The 12,754-nt window shown below is 41.6% G+C and overlaps 9 non-coding genes across 9 annotated transcripts; all 9 read left to right on the top strand.

Moving 5' to 3' along the window:
* Positions 1-809: 809 nt before the first annotated feature.
* Positions 810-882, top strand: trnaa-agc. Its single transcript has one exon. It is a non-coding gene; the product is annotated as a tRNA-Ala (tRNA).
* A 2,310-nt stretch (positions 883-3,192) lies between these two features.
* trnaa-agc lies at positions 3,193-3,265 on the top strand. The gene has a single exon. It is a non-coding gene; the product is annotated as a tRNA-Ala (tRNA).
* A 1,490-nt stretch (positions 3,266-4,755) lies between these two features.
* On the top strand, positions 4,756-4,828 carry trnaa-agc. Its single transcript has one exon. It is a non-coding gene; the product is annotated as a tRNA-Ala (tRNA).
* Positions 4,829-6,630: 1,802 nt separating this feature from the next.
* On the top strand, positions 6,631-6,703 carry trnaa-agc. The gene has a single exon. It is a non-coding gene; the product is annotated as a tRNA-Ala (tRNA).
* Positions 6,704-6,942: 239 nt separating this feature from the next.
* Positions 6,943-7,015, top strand: trnaa-agc. The gene has a single exon. It is a non-coding gene; the product is annotated as a tRNA-Ala (tRNA).
* An 865-nt stretch (positions 7,016-7,880) lies between these two features.
* On the top strand, positions 7,881-7,953 carry trnaa-agc. Its single transcript has one exon. It is a non-coding gene; the product is annotated as a tRNA-Ala (tRNA).
* A 1,807-nt stretch (positions 7,954-9,760) lies between these two features.
* trnaa-agc lies at positions 9,761-9,833 on the top strand. Its single transcript has one exon. It is a non-coding gene; the product is annotated as a tRNA-Ala (tRNA).
* A 553-nt stretch (positions 9,834-10,386) lies between these two features.
* Positions 10,387-10,459, top strand: trnaa-agc. Its single transcript has one exon. It is a non-coding gene; the product is annotated as a tRNA-Ala (tRNA).
* A 1,489-nt stretch (positions 10,460-11,948) lies between these two features.
* Positions 11,949-12,021, top strand: trnaa-agc. Its single transcript has one exon. It is a non-coding gene; the product is annotated as a tRNA-Ala (tRNA).
* The last annotated feature ends 733 nt before the right edge of the window (positions 12,022-12,754 follow it).

Genomic DNA, 12,754 nt, shown 5'->3' with positions numbered 1-12,754 from the left:
TACTTTGAGATTCTGTGTGTAATGAAAAGTGCTATACAGAATAAATCATAATAATTATTATTTATCCTACAGGGGAGGAGGAGCACTTGTCACAATGGCTTTGCGATATGATGGACAGCTTTCTTTTTGCTACTAAACAGGTCCTAATATCTTAGTCTGTGTGCCAGTTCATTCTCTCTTTTGACTTTGTTGTGGCAAGCAGAAACACACTGGAATTGAGGAAATCCCACCAAACCACCGAATTATTACTTAAATTAAAGGGACAAATTATGTGGTCGCTTGGGGTAATGCAAAAATCCCCTTTGGTTATCACATGTAGGCACATGTGTAGTTTATGAGACAGATCTTTGATTTAGTAGCTGTTCATTTGTTAGTAAATGTTGGGAGCTGTGACTCTTATTTATTCTACTGGAAGGCTGTCCTCTCCTCTGCTTACAGTAGAAAGGCCTTGGAGCGATCCACTGAGACGCAGTGAGCATAAGCACGACAAAAGACAGGAAAACAGTGACCATGTTTCGCTTTTCTCCACGATCAACTGATCCTAATGTTATTCCACAGACAGCCAGCAGGGGGAACTCCAGACTCGCAGTTTTTTTCTGCTATCATACACCCATAACTCACTAACCCAACAATACAACTATTTCCACCACTGGGCTTACTGCAGTCACTATTTCAACCTTTACTGAACTACCATGAAAATTAATTTTAGACAGCTGAAGCAAGCATACTTTTTAAAAAGTATCCCTTCTTATGGACGAAGGATTTGGCAGTGCGGTCATTAAGATTTCCTACTTCTTGTTGGAGGCACAGGGGGATTAGCTCAAATGGTAGAGCGCTCGCTTAGCATGCGAGAGGTAGCGGGATCGATGCCCGCATCCTCCAACTATTTAGTTTAGTTCAATCAGCACACATTGTTGTTGTAGCTCTGGATACTAACCCAACAATACAACTATTTCCACCACGGGGCTTACTGCAGTCACTACTTCAACCTTTACTGAACTACCATGAAGAATACTTTTAGACAGCTGAAGCAAGCATACTTTAAAAAAAAAGTATCTTTCTTATGGACGAGGGATTTGGCAGTGCTGTTATTGAGATTTCCTACTTCTTGTTGGAGGCACAGGGGGATTAGCTCAAATGGTAGAGCGCTCGCTTAGCATGCGAGAGGTAGTGGGATCGACCTTTACTGAACTACCATGAAAAATACTTTTACACAGCTGAAGCAAGCACTTAAAAAAAAAATTATCTTTCTTATGGACGAGGGATTTGGCAGTGCGGTCATTGAGATTTCATACTTCTTGTTGGAGGCACAGGGGGATTATCTCAAATGGTATAGAGCGCTCGCTTAGCATCCTAGAGGTATTGGGATCGATTCCCGCATCCTCCAACTATTTAGTTTGGTTCAATCAGCACACATTGTTGTTGTAGCTTTGGATACTAACCCAACAATACAACTATTTCCAACACTGGGCTTACTTCAGTCACTACTTCAACCTTTACTGAACTACCATGAAAAATACTTTTAGACACCTGAAGCAAGCAAACTTTAAAAAAGTATCCTTTCTTATGGACGAGGGATTTGGCAGTGCGGTCATTGAGATTTCATACTTCTTGTTGGAGGCACAGGGGATTATCTCAAATGGTATAGAGCGCTCGTTTAGCATCCTAGAGGTATTGGGATTGATTTCCGCATCCTCCAACTATTTAGTTTGGTTCAATCAGCACACATTGTTGTTGTAGCTCTGGATACTAACCCAACAATACAACTATTTCCACCACAGGGCTTACTGCAGTCACTACTTCAACCTTTACTGAACTACCATGAAAAATACTTTTAGACAGCTGAAGCAAGCAAACTTTAAAAAAAGTATCCTTTCTTATGGACGAGGGATTTGGCAGTGCGGTCATTGAGATTTCATACTTCTTGTTGGAGGCACAGGGGGATTATCTCAAATGGTATAGAGCGCTCGTTTAGCATCCTAGAGGTATTGGGATTGATTTCCGCATCCTCCAACTATTTAGTTTGCTTCAATCAGCACACATTGTTGTTGTAGCTCTGGATACTAACCCAACAATACAACTATTTCCACCACAGCGCTTACTGCAGTCACTACTTCAACCTTTACTGAACTACCATGAAAAATACTTTTAGACACCTGAAGCAAGCATACTTTAAAAAAAGTACCCCTACTTATGGACGAGGGATTTGGCAGTGCGGTCATTGAGATTTCATACTTCTTGTTGGAGGCACAGGGGGATTATCTCAAATGGTATAGAGCGCTCGTTTAGCATCCTAGAGGTATTGGGATTGATTTCCGCATCCTCCAACTATTTAGTTTGGTTCAATCAGCACACATTGTTGTTGTAGCTCTGGATACTAACCCAACAATACAACTATTTCCACCACAGGGCTTACTGCAGTCACTATTTCAACCTTTACTGAACTACCATGAAAATTAATTTTAGACAGCTGAAGCAAGCATACTTTTTAAAAAGTATCCCTTCTTATGGTCGAAGGATTTGGCAGTACGGTCATTGAGATTTCCTACTTCTTGTTAGAGGCACAGGGGATTAGCTCAAATGGTAGAGCGCTCGCTTAGCATGCGAGAGGTAGCGGGATCGATGCCCGCATCCTCCAACTGTTTAGTTTAGTTCAATCAGCACACATTGTTGTTGTAGCTCTGGATACTAACCCAACAATACAACTATTTCCACCACGGGTCTTACTTCAGTCACTACTTCAACCTTTACTGAACTACCATGAAAAATACTTTTAGACAGCTGAAGCAAGCAAACTTTAAAAAAAGTATCCTTTCTTATGGACGAGGGATTTGGCAGTGCGGTCATTGAGATTTCATACTTCTTGTTGGAGGCACAGGGGGATTATCTCAAATGGTATAGAGCGCTCGTTTAGCATCCTAGAGGTATTGGGATTGATTTCCTGCATCCTCCAACTATTTAGTTTGGTTCAATCAGCACACATTGTTGTTGTAGCTCTGGATACTAACCCAACAATACAACTATTTCCACCACAGGGCTTACTGCAGTCACTACTTCAACCTTTACTGAACTACCATGAAAAATACTTTTAGACAGCTGAAGCAAGCATACTTTAAAAAAAAGTATCCCTTCTTATGGACGAGGATTTGGCAGTGCTGTTATTGAGATTTCCTACTTCTTGTTGGAGGCACAGGGGGATTAGCTCAAATGGTAGAGCGCTCGTTTAGCATGCGAGAGGTAGCGGGATCGATGCCCGCATCCTCCAACTATTTAGTTTAGTTCAATCAGCACACATTGTTGTTGTAGCTCTGGATACTAACCCAACAATACAACTATTTCCACCACGGGGCTTACTTCAGTCACTACTTCAACCTTTACTGAACTACCATGAAAAATACTTTTAGACAGCTGAAGCAAGCAAACTTTAAAAAAAGTATCCTTTCTTATGGACGAGGGATTTGGCAGTGCGGTCATTGAGATTTCATACTTCTTGTTGGAGGCACAGGGGGATTATCTCAAATGGTATAGAGCGCTCGTTTAGCATCCTAGAGGTATTGGGATTGATTTCCGCATCCTCCAACTATTTAGTTTGGTTCAATCAGCACACATTGTTGTTGTAGCTCTGGATACTAACCCAACAATACAACTATTTCCACCACAGGGCTTACTGCAGTCACTACTTCAACCTTTACTGAACTACCATGAAAAATACTTTTAGACAGCTGAAGCAAGCAAACTTTAAAAAAGTATCCTTTCTTATGGACGAGGGATTTGGCAGTGCGGTCATTGAGATTTCATACTTCTTGTTGGAGGCACAGGGGGATTATCTCAAATGGTATAGAGCGCTCGTTTAGCATCCTAGAGGTATTGGGATTGATTTCCGCATCCTCCAACTATTTAGTTTGGTTCAATCAGCACACATTGTTGTTGTAGCTCTGGATACTAACCCAACAATACAACTATTTCCACCACAGCGCTTACTGCAGTCACTACTTCAACCTTTACTGAACTACCATGAAAAATACTTTTAGACACCTGAAGCAAGCATACTTTAAAAAAGTACCCCTACTTATGGACGAGGGATTTGGCAGTGCTGTCATTGAGATTTCCTACTTCTTGTTGGAGGCACAGGGGATTAGCTCAAATGGTAGAGCGCTCGCTTAGCATGCGAGAGGTAGCGGGATCGATGCCCGCATCCTCCAACTATTTAGTTTAGTTCAATCAGCACACATTGTTGTTGTAGCTCTGGATACTAACCCAACAATACAACTATTTCCACCACGGGGCTTACTTCAGTCACTACTTCAACCTTTACTGAACTACCATGAAAAATACTTTTAGACAGCTGAAGCAAGCAAACTTTTAAAAAAGTATCCTTTCTTATGGACGAGGGATTTGGCAGTGCGGTCATTGAGATGTCATACTTCTTGTTGGAGGCACAGGGGGATTATCTCAAATGGTATAGAGCGCTCGTTTAGCATCCTAGAGGTATTGGGATTGATTTCCGCATCCTCCAACTATTTAGTTTGGTTCAATCAGCACACATTGTTGTTGTAGCTCTGGATACTAACCCAACAATACAACTATTTCCACCACAGGGCTTACTGCAGTCACTACTTCAACCTTTACTGAACTACCATGAAAAATACTTTTAGACAGCTGAAGCAAGCAAACTTTAAAAAAAGTATCCTTTCTTATGGACGAGGGATTTGGCAGTGCTGTCATTGAGATTTCCTACTTCTTGTTGGAGGCACAGGGGGATTAGCTCAAATGGTAGAGCGCTCGCTTAGCATGCGAGAGGTAGCGGGATCGATGCCCGCATCCTCCAACTATTTAGTTTAGTTCAATCAGCACACATTGTTGTTGTAGCTCTGGATACTAACCCAACAATACAACTATTTCCACCACGGGGCTTACTTCAGTCACTACTTCAACCTTTACTGAACTACCATGAAAAATACTTGTAGACAGCTGAAGCAAGCAAACTTTAAAAAAGTATCCTTTCTTATGGACGAGGGATTTGGCAGTGCGGTCATTGAGATGTCATACTTCTTGTTGGAGGCACAGGGGGATTATCTCAAATGGTATAGAGCGCTCGTTTAGCATCCTAGAGGTATTGGGATTGATTTCCGTATCCTCCAACTATTTAGTTTGGTTCAATCAGCACACATTGTTGTTGTAGCTCTGGATACTAACCCAACAATACAACTATTTCCACCACAGGGCTTACTGCAGTCACTACTTCAACCTTTACTGAACTACCATGAAATATACTTTTAGACAGCTGAAGCAAGCAAACTTTAAAAAAAGTATCCTTTCTTATGGACGAGGGATTTGGCAGTGCGGTCATTGAGATTTCATACTTCTTGTTGGAGGCACAGTGGGATTATCTCAAATGGTATTGAGGGCTCGTTTAGCATCCTAGAGGTATTGGGATTGATTTCCGCATCCTCCAACTATTTAGTTTGGTTCAATCAGCACACATTGTTGTTGTAGCTCTGGATACTAACCCAACAATACAACTATTTCACCACAGGGCTTACTGCAGTCACTACTTCAACCTTTACTGAACTACCATGAAAAATACTTTTAGACAGCTGAAGCAAGCAAACTTTAAAAAAAGTATCCTTTCTTATGGACGAGGGATTTGGCAGTGCGGTCATTGAGATTTCATACTTCTTGTTGGAGGCACAGGGGATTATCTCAAATGGTATAGAGCGCTTGTTTAGCATCCTAGAGGTATTGGGATTGATTTCCGCATCCTCCAACTATTTAGTTTGGTTCAATCAGCACACATTGTTGTTGTAGCTCTGGATACTAACCCAACAATACAACTATTTCCACCACAGCGCTTACTGCAGTCACTACTTCAACCTTTACTGAACTACCATGAAAAATACTTTTAGACACCTGAAGCAAGCATACTTTAAAAAAGTACCCCTACTTATGGACGAGGGATTTGGCAGTGCGGTCATTGAGATTTCATACTTCTTGTTGGAGGCACAGGGGGATTATCTCAAATGGTATAGAGCGCTCGTTTAGCATCCTAGAGGTATTGGGATTGATTTCCGCATCCTCCAACTATTTAGTTTGGTTCAATCAGCACACATTGTTGTTGTAGCTCTGGATACTAACCCAACAATACAACTATTTCCACCACAGGGCTTACTGCAGTCACTACTTCAACCTTTACTGAACTACCATGAAAAATACTTTTAGACAGCTGAAGCAAGCAAACTTTAAAAAAGTATCCTTTCTTATGGACGATGGATTTGGCAGTGCGGTCATTGAGATGTCATACTTCTTGTTGGAGGCACAGGGGATTATCTCAAATGGTATAGAGCGCTCGTTTAGCATCCTAGAGGTATTGGGATTGATTTCCGCATCCTCCAACTATTTAGTTTGGTTCAATCAGCACACATTGTTGTTGTAGCTCTGGATACTAACCCAACAATACAACTATTTCCACCACAGGGCTTACTGCAGTCACTACTTCAACCTTTACTGAACTACCATGAAAAATACTTTTAGACAGCTGAAGCAAGCATACTTTAAAAAAGTATCCCTTCTTATGGACGAGGGATTTGGCAGTGCTGTTATTGAGATTTCCTACTTCTTGTTGGAGGCACAGGGGGATTAGCTCAAATGGTAGAGCGCTCGCTTAGCATGCGAGAGGTAGCGGGATCGATGCCCGCATCCTCCAACTATTTAGTTTGGTTCAATCAGCACACATTGTTGTTGTAGCTCTGGATACTAACCCAACAATACAACTATTTCCACCACAGCGCTTACTGCAGTCACTACTTCAACCTTTACTGAACTACCATGAAAAATACTTTTAGACACCTGAAGCAAGCATACTTTAAAAAAAGTACCCCTACTTATGGACGAGGGATTTGGCAGTGCTGTCATTGAGATTTCCTACTTCTTGTTGGAGGCACAGGGGGATTAGCTCAAATGGTAGAGCGCTCGCTTAGCATGCGAGAGGTAGCGGGATCGATGCCCGCATCCTCCAACTATTTAGTTTAGTTCAATCAGCACACATTGTTGTTGTAGCTCTGGATACTAACCCAACAATACAACTATTTCCACCACGGGGCTTACTTCAGTCACTACTTCAACCTTTACTGAACTACCATGAAAAATACTTTTAGACAGCTGAAGCAAGCAAACTTTAAAAAAAGTATCCTTTCTTATGGACGAGTGATTTGGCAGTGCGGTCATTGAGATGTCATACTTCTTGTTGGAGGCACAGGGGGATTATCTCAAATGGTATAGAGCGCTCGTTTAGCATCCTAGAGGTATTGGGATTGATTTCCGCATCCTCCAACTATTTAGTTTGGTTCAATCAGCACACATTGTTGTTGTAGCTCTGGATACTAACCCAACAATACAACTATTTCCACCACAGGGCTTACTGCAGTCACTATTTCAACCTTTACTGAACTACCATGAAAATTAATTTTAGACAGCTGAAGCAAGCATACTTTTTAAAAAGTATCCCTTCTTATGGACGAAGGATTTGGCAGTACGGTCATTGAGATTTCCTACTTCTTGTTAGAGGCACAGGGGGATTAGCTCAAATGGTAGAGCGCTTGCTTAGCATGCGAGAGGTATTGGGATTGATTTCCGCATCCTCCAACTATTTAGTTTGGTTCAATCAGCACACATTGTTGTTGTAGCTCTGGATACTAACCCAACAATACAACTATTTCCACCACAGCGCTTACTGCAGTCACTACTTCAACCTTTACTGAACTACCATGAAAAATACTTTTAGACACCTGAAGCAAGCATACTTTAAAAAAAGTACCCCTACTTATGGACGAGGGATTTGGCAGTGCTGTCATTGAGATTTCCTACTTCTTGTTGGAGGCACAGGGGGATTAGCTCAAATGGTAGAGTGCTCGCTTAGCATGCGAGAGGTAGCGGGATCGATGCCCGCATCCTCCAACTATTTAGTTTAGTTCAATCAGCACACATTGTTGTTGTAGCTCTGGATACTAACCCAACAATACAACTATTTCCACCACGGGGCTTACTTCAGTCACTACTTCAACCTTTACTGAACTACCATGAAAAATACTTTTAGACAGCTGAAGCAAGCAAACTTTTAAAAAAGTATCCTTTCTTATGGACGAGGGATTTGGCAGTGCGGTCATTGAGATGTCATACTTCTTGTTGGAGGCACAGGGGGATTATCTCAAATGGTATAGAGCGCTCGTTTAGCATCCTAGAGGTATTGGGATTGATTTCCGCATCCTCCAACTATTTAGTTTGGTTCAATCAGCACACATTGTTGTTGTAGCTCTGGATACTAACCCAACAATACAACTATTTCCACCACAGGGCTTACTGCAGTCACTACTTCAACCTTTACTGAACTACCATGAAAAATACTTTTAGACAGCTGAAGCAAGCATACTTTAAAAAAAAGTATCCCTACTTATGGACGAGGGATTTGGCAGTGCTGTTATTGAGATTTCATACTTCTTGTTGGAGGCACAGGGGGATTATCTCAAATGGTATAGAGCGCTCGCTTAGCATCCTAGAGGTATTGGGATCGATTCCCGCATCCTCCAACTATTTAGTTTGGTTCAATCAGCACACATTGTTGTTGTAGCTTTGGATACTAACCCAACAATACAACTATTTCCAACACTGGGCTTACTTCAGTCACTACTTCAACCTTTACTGAACTACCATGAAAAATACTTTTAGACACCTGAAGCAAGCAAACTTTAAAAAAAGTATCCTTTCTTATGGACGAGGGATTTGGCAGTGCGGTCATTGAGATTTCATACTTCTTGTTGGAGGCACAGGGGGATTATCTCAAATGGTATAGAGCTCGTTTAGCATCCTAGAGGTATTGGGATTGATTTCCGCATCCTCCAACTATTTAGTTTGGTTCAATCAGCACACATTGTTGTTGTAGCTCTGGATACTAACCCAACAATACAACTATTTCCACCACAGGGCTTACTGCAGTCACTACTTCAACCTTTACTGAACTACCATGAAAAATACTTTTAGACAGCTGAAGCAAGCAAACTTTAAAAAAAGTATCCTTTCTTATGGACGAGGGATTTGGCAGTGCGGTCATTGAGATTTCATACTTCTTGTTGGAGGCACAGGGGGATTATCTCAAATGGTATAGAGCGCTCGTTTAGCATCCTAGAGGTATTGGGATTGATTTCCGCATCCTCCAACTATTTAGTTTGGTTCAATCAGCACACATTGTTGTTGTAGCTCTGGATACTAACCCAACAATACAACTATTTCCACCACAGGGCTTACTGCAGTCACTACTTCAACCTTTACTGAACTACCATGAAAAATACTTTTAGACAGCTGAAGCAAGCATACTTTAAAAAAGTATCCCTTCTTATGGACGAGGGATTTGGCAGTGCGGTCATTGAGATTTCATACTTCTTGTTGGAGGCACAGGGGGATTATCTCAAATGGTATAGAGCGCTCGTTTAGCATCCTAGAGGTATTGGGATTGATTTCCGCATCCTCCAACTATTTAGTTTGGTTCAATCAGCACACATTGTTGTTGTAGCTCTGGATACTAACCCAACAATACAACTATTTCCACCACAGCGCTTACTGCAGTCACTACTTCAACCTTTACTGAACTACCATGAAAAATACTTTTAGACACCTGAAGCAAGCATACTTTAAAAAAAGTACCCCTACTTATGGACGAGGGATTTGGCAGTGCTGTCATTGAGATTTCCTACTTCTTGTTGGAGGCACAGGGGGATTAGCTCAAATGGTAGAGCGCTCGCTTAGCATGCGAGAGGTAGTGGGATCGATGCCCGCATCCTCCAACTATTTAGTTTAGTTCAATCAGCACACATTGTTGTTGTAGCTCTGGATACTAACCCAACAATACAACTATTTCCACCACGGGGCTTACTTCAGTCACTACTTCAACCTTTACTGAACTACCATGAAAAATACTTTTAGACAGCTGAAGCAAGCAAACTTTAAAAAAAGTATCCTTTCTTATGGACGAGGGATTTGGCAGTGCGGTCATTGAGATGTCATACTTCTTGTTGGAGGCACAGGGGGATTATCTCAAATGGTATAGAGCGCTCGTTTAGCATCCTAGAGGTATTGGGATTGATTTCCGCATCCTCCAACTATTTAGTTTGGTTCAATCAGCACACATTGTTGTTGTAGCTCTGGATACTAACCCAACAATACAACTATTTCCACCACAGGGCTTACTGCAGTCACTATTTCAACCTTTACTGAACTACCATGAAAATTAATTTTAGACAGCTGAAGCAAGCATACTTTTTAAAAAGTATCCCTTCTTATGGTCGAAGGATTTGGCAGTACGGTCATTGAGATTTCCTACTTCTTGTTAGAGGCACAGGGGGATTAGCTCAAATGGTAGAGCGCTCGCTTAGCATGCGAGAGGTAGCGGGATCGATGCCCGCATCCTCCAACTGTTTAGTTTAGTTCAATCAGCACACATTGTTGTTGTAGCTCTGGATACTAACCCAACAATACAACTATTTCCACCACGGGTCTTACTTCAGTCACTACTTCAACCTTTACTGAACTACCATGAAAAATACTTTTAGACAGCTGAAGCAAGCAAACTTTTAAAAAAGTATCCTTTCTTATGGACGAGGGATTTGGCAGTGCGGTCATTGAGATTTCATACTTCTTGTTGGAGGCACAGGGGGATTATCTCAAATGGTATAGAGCGCTCGTTTAGCATCCTAGAGGTATTGGGATTGATTTCCGCATCCTCCAACTATTTAGTTTGGTTCAATCAGCACACATTGTTGTTGTAGCTCTGGATACTAACCCAACAATACAACTATTTCCACCACAGGGCTTACTGCAGTCACTACTTCAACCTTTACTGAACTACCATGAAAAATACTTTTAGACAGCTGAAGCAAGCATACTTAAAAAAAAGTATCCCTACTTATGGACGAGGGATTTGGCAGTGCTGTTATTGAGATTTCCTACTTCTTGTTGGAGGCACAGGGGATTAGCTCAAATGGTAGAGCGCTCGCTTAGCATGCGAGAGGTAGCGGGATCGATGCCCGCATCCTCCAACTATTTAGTTTAGTTCAATCAGCACACATTGTTGTTGTAGCTCTGGATACTAACCCAACAATACAACTATTTCCACCACGGGGCTTACTTCAGTCACTACTTCAACCTTTACTGAACTACCATGAAAAATACTTTTAGACAGCTGAAGCAAGCAAACTTTAAAAAAGTATCCTTTCTTATGGACGAGGGATTTGGCAGTGCGGTCATTGAGATTTCATACTTCTTGTTGGAGGCACAGGGGGATTATCTCAAATGGTATAGAGCGCTCGTTTAGCATCCTAGAGGTATTGGGATTGATTTCCGCATCCTCCAACTATTTAGTTTGGTTCAATCAGCACACATTGTTGTTGTAGCTCTGGATACTAACCCAACAATACAACTATTTCCACCACAGGGCTTACTGCAGTCACTACTTCAACCTTTACTGAACTACCATGAAAAATACTTTTAGACAGCTGAAGCAAGCAAACTTAAAAAAAGTATCCTTTCTTATGGACGAGGGATTTGGCAGTGCGGTCATTGAGATTTCATACTTCTTGTTGGAGGCACAGGGGATTATCTCAAATGGTATAGAGCGCTCGTTTAGCATCCTAGAGGTATTGGGATTGATTTCCGCATCCTCCAACTATTTAGTTTGGTTCAATCAGCACACATTGTTGTTGTAGCTCTGGATACTAACCCAACAATACAACTATTTCCACCACAGCGCTTACTGCAGTCACTACTTCAACCTTTACTGAACTACCATGAAAAATACTTTTAGACACCTGAAGCAAGCATACTTTAAAAAAAGTACCCCTACTTATGGACGAGGGATTTGGCAGTGCTGTCATTGAGATTTCCTACTTCTTGTTGGAGGCACAGGGGGATTAGCTCAAATGGTAGAGCGCTCGCTTAGCATGCGAGAGGTAGCGGGATCGATGCCCGCATCCTCCAACTATTTAGTTTAGTTCAATCAGCACACATTGTTGTTGTAGCTCTGGATACTAACCCAACAATACAACTATTTCCACCACGGGGCTTACTTCAGTCACTACTTCAACCTTTACTGAACTACCATGAAAAATACTTTTAGACAGCTGAAGCAAGCAAACTTTAAAAAAAGTATCCTTTCTTATGGACGAGGGATTTGGCAGTGCGGTCATTGAGATGTCATACTTCTTGTTGGAGGCACAGGGGGATTATCTCAAATGGTATAGAGCGCTCGTTTAGCATCCTAGAGGTATTGGGATTGATTTCCGCATCCTCCAACTATTTAGTTTGGTTCAATCAGCACACATTGTTGTTGTAGCTCTGGATACTAACCCAACAATACAACTATTTCCACCACAGGGCTTACTGCAGTCACTACTTCAACCTTTACTGAACTACCATGAAAAATACTTTTAGACAGCTGAAGCAAGCAAACTTTAAAAAAGTATCCTTTCTTATGGACGAGGGATTTGGCAGTGCTGTCATTGAGATTTCCTACTTCTTGTTGGAGGCACAGGGGATTAGCTCAAATGGTAGAGCGCTCGCTTAGCATGCGAGAGGTAGCGGGATCGATGCCCGCATCCTCCAACTATTTAGTTTAGTTCAATCAGCACACATTGTTGTTGTAGCTCTGGATACTAACCCAACAATACAACTATTTCCACCACGGGGCTTACTTCAGTCACTACTTCAACCT

This window comes from Oncorhynchus gorbuscha, linkage group LG23 (assembly GCF_021184085.1).
Source record: "Oncorhynchus gorbuscha isolate QuinsamMale2020 ecotype Even-year linkage group LG23, OgorEven_v1.0, whole genome shotgun sequence".
In the NCBI taxonomy this organism is placed as follows: domain Eukaryota; kingdom Metazoa; phylum Chordata; class Actinopteri; order Salmoniformes; family Salmonidae; genus Oncorhynchus; species Oncorhynchus gorbuscha.
The sequence above is the reverse complement of the archived record's forward strand: the minus strand, read 5'-3'. Positions and strand labels throughout refer to the sequence as shown.